At 45.7% G+C, this 11,210-nt stretch overlaps 1 protein-coding gene and 1 long non-coding RNA gene across 7 annotated transcripts in view; one reads left to right on the top strand and one right to left on the bottom strand.

The window, feature by feature from the left end:
• Positions 1-2,168, top strand: part of CDK15 (cyclin dependent kinase 15) — a 44,919-nt gene extending 42,751 nt beyond the window's left edge. For 5 of the 6 annotated variants that reach the window (XM_017728034.1, XM_017728008.1, XM_017728014.1 and 2 more), the window contains one exon: positions 287-2,168. The gene's annotated coding sequence lies outside the window, so the exon portion shown is untranslated. The remainder of the gene's footprint in view (positions 1-286) is intronic. The other variant, XM_017728004.1, reaches the window with a different exon arrangement.
• The window catches only part of LOC108445148, a 28,471-nt gene extending 22,626 nt beyond the window's left edge, over positions 1-5,845 (bottom strand). The window contains exon 1 of the long non-coding RNA XR_001859896.1: positions 3,762-5,845. This is a non-coding gene — a long non-coding RNA (uncharacterized LOC108445148). The remainder of the gene's footprint in view (positions 1-3,761) is intronic.
• Positions 5,846-11,210: the final 5,365 nt, after the last annotated feature.

Here is an 11,210-nt window from a genome sequence, read left to right as displayed (position 1 = left end):
GGCAGCAATCAGGGGCTGGGCCCGACCAGCAGCAAAAACCATCCCAAGCGAAAAGATCAGATCAGAATCTGGCCCGTTGTTAGCAGTCATTAAAAAACATTGCACTTTTAATAGGAGCTTATTCAATTAGCAGACTAACAGGCTCCATCAGATAAGCTGGGGATTTCCCTGGGAATCTGAGTCACATACGCTGAAGCTGCTCTGTGCTGTATGGTTAACCCTCTCCATGCAGAAACAGCATGAAGAGGCCAAATCCCAGGAATGGGCTTATTTTTGGGTTTTTAAGGGAGAAGAAGAAGCCCTCCGCTGTGCCTTGAAGCCCCCGGAGGTGCCAGTGCCGAGTGAGTCACACATGCTGGAAGGACCCAGGAGGATCATGGCACCGAACTCACTGCTGCAGACAGGAGACTCGCCTGATCTCCGATAAACACGCTGACATTTGGCAGCCTGACAGCTTCACAGTCCCAAAAGAGGCTTCCTAATTAGAGCCTGGGTGAGAAATAATCCACAACTTGAAGTTTGTCTCTAGCTTCCTTGCTGTACTTTTTTTTCTCCTCCCTTTTTGTGCCTTTTTTCCCTTTTCAGTGTTTTCTCTCACACATTCTCAGTACACCCCCTCCCCGCAGGCGGAAGCTGTTTGAAACACCAAGCAGGATAAAGGGTCACTTTTGCCTGTCCTCTTAGCTCAGAACAGCTCCCAGCAAAGCACCCCTCTTACATTCCAGCGTTGCCCTTGAAGGAGATGGGGAGATAAGGCAGGGGAAAGGACAGTACATGGTGAAGTTTATAATGAGGCAAAGTGAAACCGGTCTGGAAGAAAACCAAGCCAGTCACATTCATTCCTAGTCAAACAAGTAGGGCAAAACCAGTGCTCCTGGCAGCAGGAAAATAGGGACTCTGGGGCTCTGGGTCTGGATCCAACCCTGAACTTTGCTTTCCTCTTCAGCCCCAAACAGCAAGTCACGGCATCCTGAGCCTTTCAGCTGGAGCCAGGATCTGAATTTAGCATTGCCTTCAAAATGTACAGTACCACGATGGTGCTGTATCATAGTAAGACATTCAACCAGCTGGTCATACGATGAAATAAATACTTTTAGAGATACGTACTGCTGCACAGCCTGACCTTTTAAAGGTAAATCATATGCTACTCATTTACCCCATCACATGTATGTTCTCTGAATAGTTCCAGAACAGTTCTTCAAATACAATAACATATGAAATTGAGATCATATCAATATTGGCTAAGACAAGTATGACTCTTTTACCGTATTTATCTCCTAGAGGATTATTTGCTGATAGTGGGATTGACGGTTCTCTTTTTAATATTCCAGTCTTTTCCAGGGTAGTGAGACAAGGTAGCAAGGCTCTTAAAATACAAGTAATTGTATACACTGCAACAGCTTGGATACAGATACAAACATCAGAATTCACTTTTTATAAGAGGGTTACTCTCCCACACTGTCCTACTCAGTGAATACCATTTTCCCTGGATAGCCACCAGAAACAGGCAGAAACTTGGGATTCTCCATTCTTGGCCATACATTACATCAGACAGCTCTGTATGTTACCAGTCAGCAGGATTCAAGATGATGACATGGGAAAAATACCTACAGATAGTTGACCATTAGCTCTCTCCAAAGCAAAGAGATTTCATTCAAATATGCAGTTGAAGCTGTTTCCAGGACAAACATATTCAATGCTGAGATACACTGCAAGATCTCCATCTAACATCACTAGAGTTCAAAATGAGTCCTACCCAGAGAACTGTGGGTCCTTGGGGAGTACCTTTCCTTGAAGTTTGACTTTGGGGGCTTGATTATGATTGCTGATGTCCAAGTGCTTCATGTGTTGCAGATGTCTATGTATGGTGCAGCTGTGAGAAAAGAACTGTGGTCCTACACCTCTGTACTAGGGAGAACCACCCTGCACTAGGACCAAAAAAGGACCATATCATCATCCTCACCTGTAACGTCTGTACTGCTGCAATACTGAGGCTGAGAAAATTGCTTATCAAAATGGTGTTTCCAATAAACAGATGTTTGTGAAGTAAGCAGAAATACCTCCTGAGGATCTAATATTACTAAATTGTGTGCATAGATTGTAGCTGTGTGTTTTCTACCATGCCTCACTATAAACTGAAGGATGGATTAGTACACACTATTTATAGATCCCAGCCCACCCACTTGCTTGGAACACGCCTGGAGCTATGGGAGATGTAGCTGCATTCACAGCCAAACATCATCTCCAGGGTCCATATAGCATCATGGCAAAGTTCTGCCTTTCAGCATAGTAGAAACCATGGAAAACATTAGATGTTGTACTAGACCTAAAATATCTGGCTCCGTTCCTGCCCTGATATTTTTTGCATGACAATTGAGTATAGACATGAAGAAGGAAGAGAGCATAGAAAAGGGGAAAGTTCTCTGTGAGGACTGAGTGGGGAGATGAGGCAGAGCTGTCCCTGAGTGACTTTTTCCTTGGGTACCTGTATTTCCTTGTGGCTGCAAAGCAGGCACAGAGGCCAAAAGAGCAGCACTGTACACACACATGCCTGTTTGATATGAACCATTTTAAAATTCAGGAGAATCAGGTGCCAAGAGCAGGTGTAGTAGCACAGGAGAAAAGAAAAACCGTGATTCTTTCCAATTAAATTTCATATTTCCTGGGTTTAGAATTCCAGTCATTTAAATCTATTTTAGACTAAGTCTTAGAAATAGAAGTTGGCAGCCTGGAGGAATTTTTTTTTATTATTATTTTATTTTAAGAGATTAACTCAAGTTGATAGATTTAGAGCATTTTTAAAGTTTGTTGGTTTCAGATGTTTAAAAAGAAATTTAAAATAAACAAACAAATTCCAGTAGAAAATTTGGCAAGGGCTGAATCCTTTGGGCAAAATTTTCCCAGGAGAAACATAGATCTCTGATAAGCAACAGAGGAGATGCTGTATTTCACAGCTGCAATGCAGATCTGAGGCCTCTCCAGAGACTCCCACACGCTAAACAGGGATTTCTTTAGTTTAAATGCCAGATCCACTTTGGTCCCAGTGAAACTACAGAGGGGCACTATCTAGAAAAATGGGGCATATTTAATCCACTTTATCATTAATGCAAAGAATAGTCTCAATATTTGTGAAAATCAAAACCATGTGTTATGAAAGGTCCTTCATATCTTGAGTGGATTAAGCTCTACTTGCCAGCCTTGGCTGGACACCTGGCCCATAGTTTGTCTGTTTGCAATGTCTCTATGACAGGCCTCTGTAATGCAGCAAGCGGGAGCTAGACTGCTGGCCTGACTGGGCACTTCCCTGAAGGATGTGCTGGAAAATTTACTTTGGTGACTAAGGCTGGAAGTGCCACAGGTGCCAGAGGAAAATAACAGCTCTTATTAAGTGCAGTCTCACTTTGGCTTCACCCTTCTCATCAGTAATGGTAGTTGCATTTTCTTTGCAGAATTTTCTCTGCTAATTAAATCTGGGCCGTTTGACATTTTGACTGGACTTAAAACAAAATGACTGAAAAAATTTATGTCTCTGAACAGGGCTCTTGGGTTTGTCACCATGTGACAGTACTGCCAAGGTCAACTATCCCATGACGATGTCTGAGAGCAATTCTTGTGAGCTAAACATGATGCTGTTGAACAGGTCACTATGCTGATGCTGGTGAGCTGAGGGCTGAGTTGCAGGACCTGCGTCCTGCAGTTGGTGAAAAGCCCCAGGATAAACCATGCCATGCTTCAATGGGTAAATGCTGAAAGCTTCTCACCTGATTAGATGTCTGTTTTATACAAAACCCTCTCAGAAGCCATTCAGTTGGACACAGACCTGGAAGATTCAATGACGTTGAAAGAAGACAGTCTGCGAGAGACCTGGGAGCAGGGATGCTGACCATCCATTGCAGATCCTGTGCAAAAAGAGATGAAAGACAATTGGAGATAGCTGTGAGCCCCAAGCTTGGGACCATGTTTGAGGCTCCTGCAAGCAGAATGATGAGGCTGTCTTGGGGGCTCAGTGAGGAGGCAGGCTTAGAATGTCTTTGAAGGTGACAGAGAGAAACCCAGGAAAGCAGCTGCCCCGCTGGCAGAGGAGGAACCTTTATCATTCGGACATGGCCAGCGAAGGCAGACAGGTTGCTAGCCATCACCATGTCTTCAGGGAGCTGCCTGTATGTGCCCAGGCTGCATCACAGTCTCTGCCAGGGTAGGTTTGCTCAACTTAATACACATGAGGAAAAAATGGCAGGCCTGGAGGGAAGCAGTGTGTGAGCAGTGAGGGTTGGACACTTCACATCAGACAGGGCCTGAGGCAACTGCAGAGAGATGACCCTGAAGGGGCTGCCCCTGGGGCAGTGGCCTGGGGGGAAACAGCCCCTGAAGCTGACCCCATCTTTTTCTGCCCTTTCATAGCAGGCACTGCTATGGCAAGTGCCCGTCGGTGTGCACAAGTGAGGGAGGAAGAACATAGCCTCATCTTACCGATTTCCACCCACCTCCCCTGTGGCTTCAGATAAAGTTTTGGAGGGAAGTGGAGCAGAGAAACCTCCCCAGTCACGAGTGTCTCTGGGCAATGCTCACTTTTGCAAGGGATGCAGAACTTCTGCAAAGATGCACATCTTTCAGAAGGAAAAGCCATATCATCCCCTTCAGTTGAACATTCTGCTTCCTTCAGACAGATCATCCAGCTGACACTGAAAGGCAGCCTAGGGCAGCTTTTTGAACCCACCCAGCAGGATCACCACATTTACCAAGCCTCCAAAACGCTTTCAAGGGTCTGAAGATATCTTCCATTGCTAGTATCATTACTCTAATGAGATTAGGAGCAAGCTGTTTCTTCTAAACAATGGTGCTATCTCATTCTAACCCATTTAGATTATAATCTACTCTTCCAGGTATTAATATTTTCATATTAATGTAGATCCTTTTATCCCTGTAGCTTAGCACTGGGTTCTGATTTATTAAGTAGCTGGCTCCCTCTGGACTAGAGGAGCAGGATGCTGCATTGTGATGAGCTTAATAACTCACTGCTCCCTATTAGTAAATCACAGACTAGCGCTTCAAATTTGCAAAGAGAATTGGGTTGACTTTCCCTCAGTCCTGGAAGCATCTTAGTCCTGTGGTGCAAAACTACCTACTAACAATCTTTCTTAAATGAGCCAAGTGCTCCATATGGGTTCAGCCCACTCGACTGAACTTTTAACAGCAAATTGGGGAGCGAGGGCAAGAGCAGAGTTCACAGATTTCACTGACTTTTCCCATCAAATGGTGCCAGGGCACTCTTCTGGAGGCACCAGCAATATAACATTCAGCAGAATTAGTGTATTTATTATTTTAGAAGAGCTCATGTTTTTTTAATATCCCCGGGTTTGAAGCAAAGGTTGAAAGTAAGGGCAGCCTATTTGCATTGTGAATAAAGTTATCTGCCTCCTCCACCCCTACCCCTGCATCCCCGACTGGAATATGCAGAAATAAATGACTTCTAATGATCCCTGGGGGGCTGAAGCTTTGATATGGATCTTGCCCGGGGTATAGTGGTTGGGAGAAGTTCTGCCAGACAGAAACCCACATGGCGTGGGGGAGTAGGCAGCCTTCCTCTGAGTTTGAGAGAAGGGAAATTGGATTATCTTGCTAGCAGTTGGTGTTTTTCTGTCTGCAAGAACTTACAGATGAGAGGCCCCAGCTGGGATGTTAAATTCAGCCCTCTGCAGACAGCAATGTGTGTTTTCCTCATCTAAATAAAAGAGATGATCCCGTCTAAGTTCTGGAAACTTTTTTTCTTGCTTTTGTCTGTTTGCAGGGCAGGTGGGTAGAGAAGCAAAATTGCAAGATTTGATTTCAGTTTGGTGGCTGCTGAAAATGTTGAGTATGTGTGGCCATGTGTTTGTAAACACAGATTACTCTTTGGATGTGACATCTGGCTTTCAAGGAGCTCCCACAGTAGGCAGAATCACAGGAGTACACACTTCAGTTCCCTCAGACAAATCTATTGTAGGACACTATTTTGCAGTTTACAGCACACTGAATAAGCTCAAAAAAACCCAAATGCAGCTGAAGCCCCTTAATAGAGAAAACCTGTTTAAATGGGCTGCTTTCTGGGAACAAATTGTTGAATAAAAAGAACACCCTGGCAATGGGAAAGTTTTCTGCGTTGCCAAGAGGTTCCATAAAAAGACTATTTTATAGCATTAACCCATTCCCTATAGAAGCCAGAGCATACCACAGAAGATCACATGCTGCCTGGGAAGCAGCAGCACAGAGAGATGAAATACAGCAGCCAGAAAGGGCTCACAGCCCTGTGCTTCCTCCCTGGGCAGCGGCTGGGGTGGGGTGGTGCCATGGGGATTCCACCTACAAGGCCAGACCAAGCAGCTCTTCCCCTGGGGTGTAGACACAACACCTTCCTAACAGAAAGCAATACCAGGAATGTTGAGCAAGCTCCCAGGTACACAGGATGTGCCAAGGAAGGAGCAAAGGGAAATACCAGATTTTTTTTCCTCCCAGAGAAGGACAGAGAAGAAAGGATTTTGCAAGAGAGTTATTATAGACAGAAAGGAACCAAGACATAAAGTGCTGTTGTTTTTCAGTATCAGGATGCCACACCAGTAAGTTTCATAAGGTTCCAGCACCCTTACGCATCAACTGCACAGTCCCAGTGGCAGCATTTTGGGATGATTTGCACTGATTACTCAAGAATTTCTGAAGGGTTTTTGAGAGAGGCATTTTTTTCCCCTTGCTCCTTCTGTGCAAACTGCAGGTCAGCCCTGGCACCCAGGAGAGCACTCTGGGCAGGCTGTGGCTGTGTTTCTGGAATCAGAGCTTCTTACATCAGTTTAAGTGATCCTGCTCCCCTTCCACTCCCCGTTGCTTCCTTGCCCATACTCTGCACCACCAGCTATGCCAGCATGCTGTCTGTGTAGCACGTGGTGAATGAGACCAGAGAACTCATCCAGATAAAAAACAACTCTAGGAAAAAAAATGTTTATTTTTCAGCTGGATTGGTTCCTGCCCTGGGTCACTGCACAGCAGGGAGACTCAGGCATGAGAGCAAGTGCTGAGGACGGGATCTGTAAGCTGTCAGTCAGTAAAGGTCCCCACCATCACCCTTGCTTTCTACCCCTCTATGTGGTGAATTAGACTTCATTTTCAGTAGGGCCTTTACTTTCATCCCAAGTTTAGTTTTTTAACAGCTTTAGAGCTTGAGAGCCTTCTTATCTCACATAATAATCTTGGAGTGTCAGGCTACATCTCACTGCATGGCTCGCTGCAAGCATTCCCAGGATCCCAAAAACTTTAAAAAAATTGGGGGAGATGTGGACTGTATGGGCTTTAAAGGTCCCTTCCAACCCAAACTACTCTACGGTCCTACCTCCTGCAAATAGACTTGTCCATTTATGTGCAAACATCCAGCAGCACTGTGTGTAAATCCAGTCGCAGCAACAATAGAGTTCTCTTATTAGCATGCTGTACAATCCATACATAGCTCTTTCCTTTTCAGCTTATTTTCTGGTCACAGGGATGCAGCAACTCTGCTCCCAGCTCTGGGATTAATGACTTCTGGGCAGTGAGCATGAGGATCTGCCTCATTCTCCACTGCAGGTGGAAAAACACCCGTCAAACCTGATGAGGCACTCTCTCCCCAGGCTGCACAAGGCTTGTCTGTCTTGTATTGCAAGTGGGTACTTCCAGCACCAACTGCTTCAGTACCAAAAGGTGTCATGGAATTTTAATGGCCACAGATGGCCACAGCTTCTGTTTTATGTCTTATCTGAGCCCCCCCTCCCCCCACCCTCAAAGCACCACCACAGGAGCACCATGCTCCCTTTGGGACAGGCTGGGGAGAGAGTGGACTCAGGTGGGTGAGAGCTGCCAGTTCAACACCTCTGCTGCCTGTGGCTCAGCCTGGATTTTACTTTCCTAATACTGAACATGTTGGCTGTATGCAAATATGATGGAGTCGGGCAACAGAAAACTGTAGGTGAATGTCAAATAAAATAGTTTTGATCCATCTCCTCAAAAACATTCCAAATCCATGTCCTCGGGGTTTTTGAGGCACATATTAGCTGGAACACCTTCTTTTTGTACTGGATGATTAGATTCCCACATTTTTCCACAGGCAAAGGAAGCATGCCCAGATATAGTTCATAGCAACTGTGCAAATTCATTTTAAGTCATGGCCAGATGTTGGCAAGAAGAGACTGAAGAAAAGCTCTTGCTATTTTCTCATTTAAGTATATAGGAAAATGGATCCTCCTATCCAGCTGTGAGCTTTTCCAGAATGCACCCCAGAGTGCAGCTGATGGATGTGCCTCCCACAGCCCATAGGGTTTGATGCTGTTCCAGGCATGCTTCATGGGGAGTATTCCATTCAAAATAATTATCAACTTGAATAGAGTAAGTACCAATCTATGCAAAACCCACTTTGTCTGCTGCCTGGGAAGAGATTACAAAGCACATTTGGCTATTGTGTGCGTGCTTGTAAATTTTAAAGTCCTGGGTGAGATCTCTGTATCTGGGGAGCATCAGAGGATCTTGAGAGCACTAAGGAAATGTGGAACCCAAATCTTTCTATTTCTTCCTCCCAAAGGAGTCCCAGACTGTATTCAGTAAAAGTCACCACAGCTTTAGTAACTCCTAATAAATCTTACACTAGCTTTAGATTTGGAGAACCCACACAGGAAAAACCTGCTCCCAAGCTCTCATCTCCCATCTTGGTTACATTCATTTCTCCTTGCTGTCCTTCCCTGACATCCATAACGCTCCACCTCCAGCCCAGACAGATCAGTGTAGTGCAGATCTGACTCACACAGCATTGCCACCACATTGCTCCCAGTCCCTCCACTGTGGCACCCTTTTCATCACACCATGTAGCAGGGCCTTCAGGCTCCTCCCTAACCCTGCTCTCTTTTGTTCTCCCAAGAGATCTTCTGCTCCACTGCCAGTGGGATGCAGCTATCCACTTTGCTCCTCTAGTGCTAGTTGCTTATTTTTCTCATTGGCCTTGGACTTCCAGCCACTGTCCTCTTGTTTCCAACTGCAACACCTTCCCTCAGCACAGGCCTGCCTTGGAAGGTCTGCACAACACCACCTCAGTTACACCCTTCCTGGATACCAGTATCCTTTGCAGTGACCGCAACAATCTGCCTAAATTAGTCCCAGGCTTCTGTACCTCACTTTTCCAGAGGTTTCCTTATAAGAACTGTGACACTGGCTTTTGAGGTGCATCTCCGTTTTAAAGACCCTGAAGGCAGATGAGACAACAACCTATGTGTAGTTTAAGCCCACAATAGATTCCCTGAAGACACAGTAGGTTGGAAAAGTCCCCACTGTGCTCTGAACATGCTGCCAGCTGAGGTGCAAGTACAGATTCCCCACATGTGGTTGAGGTCTGCAGTCTGGGCCACAAAGTTTCTAGGCTTAGGCTGCGGTTTGATTATAAAATAAATCTGACTCTGTGGTTCCCAGTATTGATCAAAAATGCCACAGCCATATGACATGAAACATGAATCTAGCACTCCACCAAGTTAAACACGTTTAGAAAACTTAGACAAGTCAGTTTTTTCATGGCAAGGTGTTGGAGTAGACCAGCTCCTACGCCACCCTACTGTCCTGCCAAATCAGCTATAAACTGTCTACCCCAAGTAGCCCAAAGCTGACATAAAAGCATAAAGTTGCATAAGCTCTGTGTTGTGTGCTTAGACTAGTTTGACAGAAATGCACTTGTGTGTATGAGATTGACCCAGGTTAAATGGGGACTGCTGGGTCATCTGTCAGTGCTCAGATCCACAGTGCTGGTAAAACTTTACCCTTCAGAGCATTATGGGGTTATTTCTTGCAGAACAAGGCATGATTTTCAGTATTTGCAGCTGCATAGTTAATCCTGCGGCAAAAGCTGTTGCAGAGAGATTTGTGTGGGCTGTAGGAAACTTTGAGATTTCAATAAGGATACTGGAGATGGCAGCTGTTAACACTGAGAAACCTCTTTCTGAGATGAAAACTCTGCAGGCAGACTGGCTGCTCTAAAGCACATCACATACTGTCAGTGAAACAGTGCTGTCTGCCTCAAGAATATTGGTAACCAGTCACAAACACAGGCAAAGGTGAGAGTAAATAAGTCCTGTGCCAGGAAATGAGCAGAGGCAGCAGGAGGGGATGCATTTTAAGTATGGGAAGGTGAGTGGGATGGGGTGCCTGAAGCAAGGGACGCTGGGGTGGGATGGGGTAGCCAGAGGAAATGGGACAGCCAGGTGGAATGGGCACTCAACTAGGATGGGATACCCAGGAATATGGGGCTCCAGGGTAGGATTGAGCACTCAGGAGGTATGGGACTACCCAGAGGAGATGGGGTACCCCTTCTCCATTCCCCTGCAGCCTGGGAGAGGGCGGCAGAGCTGCAGACAGCACTTATGTCTGCAGGGAAAGGAAGGGGTTAACTGGATTCGGATACCCCCCTCTCTGCTGAACTCATTGATTCATTTTCTCTGTTCCTATTTCTTTCTCTCACTTTCTTCTTCTCTCTCTTGCAGACTGATTAAAAACTCTTTGAGTTTGAAGGTTTTTGTGTCAAAACAGCTCAGATGCCAGCTGGGTGCCAAGCAGTGAATATTCATGGTATTTAAATGTGACAGTGCGGTGGGGGCTAAAGGACGGGCTAGTTAGCTCTTTTTAGATGGAGATTAGCTGCCTCTTTGCTCCTAATCACCACTGTTGTTGAAATATTACAGCTTCTGTTACAACTATTAATGTCCTAAATGAAGAACAGGCTCCCCTGAATAACATCAAACACGAAATGGTCACTTCCAATTTTAGCCTGTTTCTGTCCTCTTTGCTAATGTGTGTTTTCATTTCTGTCTGGGGACCTGTCTTGGTACCATATGGTTCAGCTTCAAACCCTGCAGGAGAGGATCTAGCCTGGCCCGAGGGAGCTGCTAAAACCCAAAGGAGCATTCAACTCTCAAGAGAGGTCAGTAGCTGGCCAGAGGCTATTATTTAGCTCATGAGGATGGTGGCTGCTTGGAGTCGGGAACGGGTACCCAACTGCAGGTCAGTCCTACATGGACAAGCACTCAGAATCTGTTGCTCTAGGTGAAGCCCCTGTTCCTTGCACAGGATGGAGGAAAGTAAGTTATTTTCCTGCACCAGAGTCCCGGGAAATGTGAGCAGAGGCCCACCACTGGCATGGTGTGCAACAGGGCACAGTGCTGTTTTGCTCTCGGGGCTGG

The sequence above is a fragment of the Corvus brachyrhynchos genome, unplaced genomic scaffold (assembly GCF_000691975.1).
Source record: "Corvus brachyrhynchos isolate BGI_N302 unplaced genomic scaffold, ASM69197v1 scaffold370, whole genome shotgun sequence".
Lineage (NCBI taxonomy): Eukaryota > Metazoa > Chordata > Aves > Passeriformes > Corvidae > Corvus > Corvus brachyrhynchos.
The sequence above is the reverse complement of the archived record's forward strand: the minus strand, read 5'-3'. Positions and strand labels throughout refer to the sequence as shown.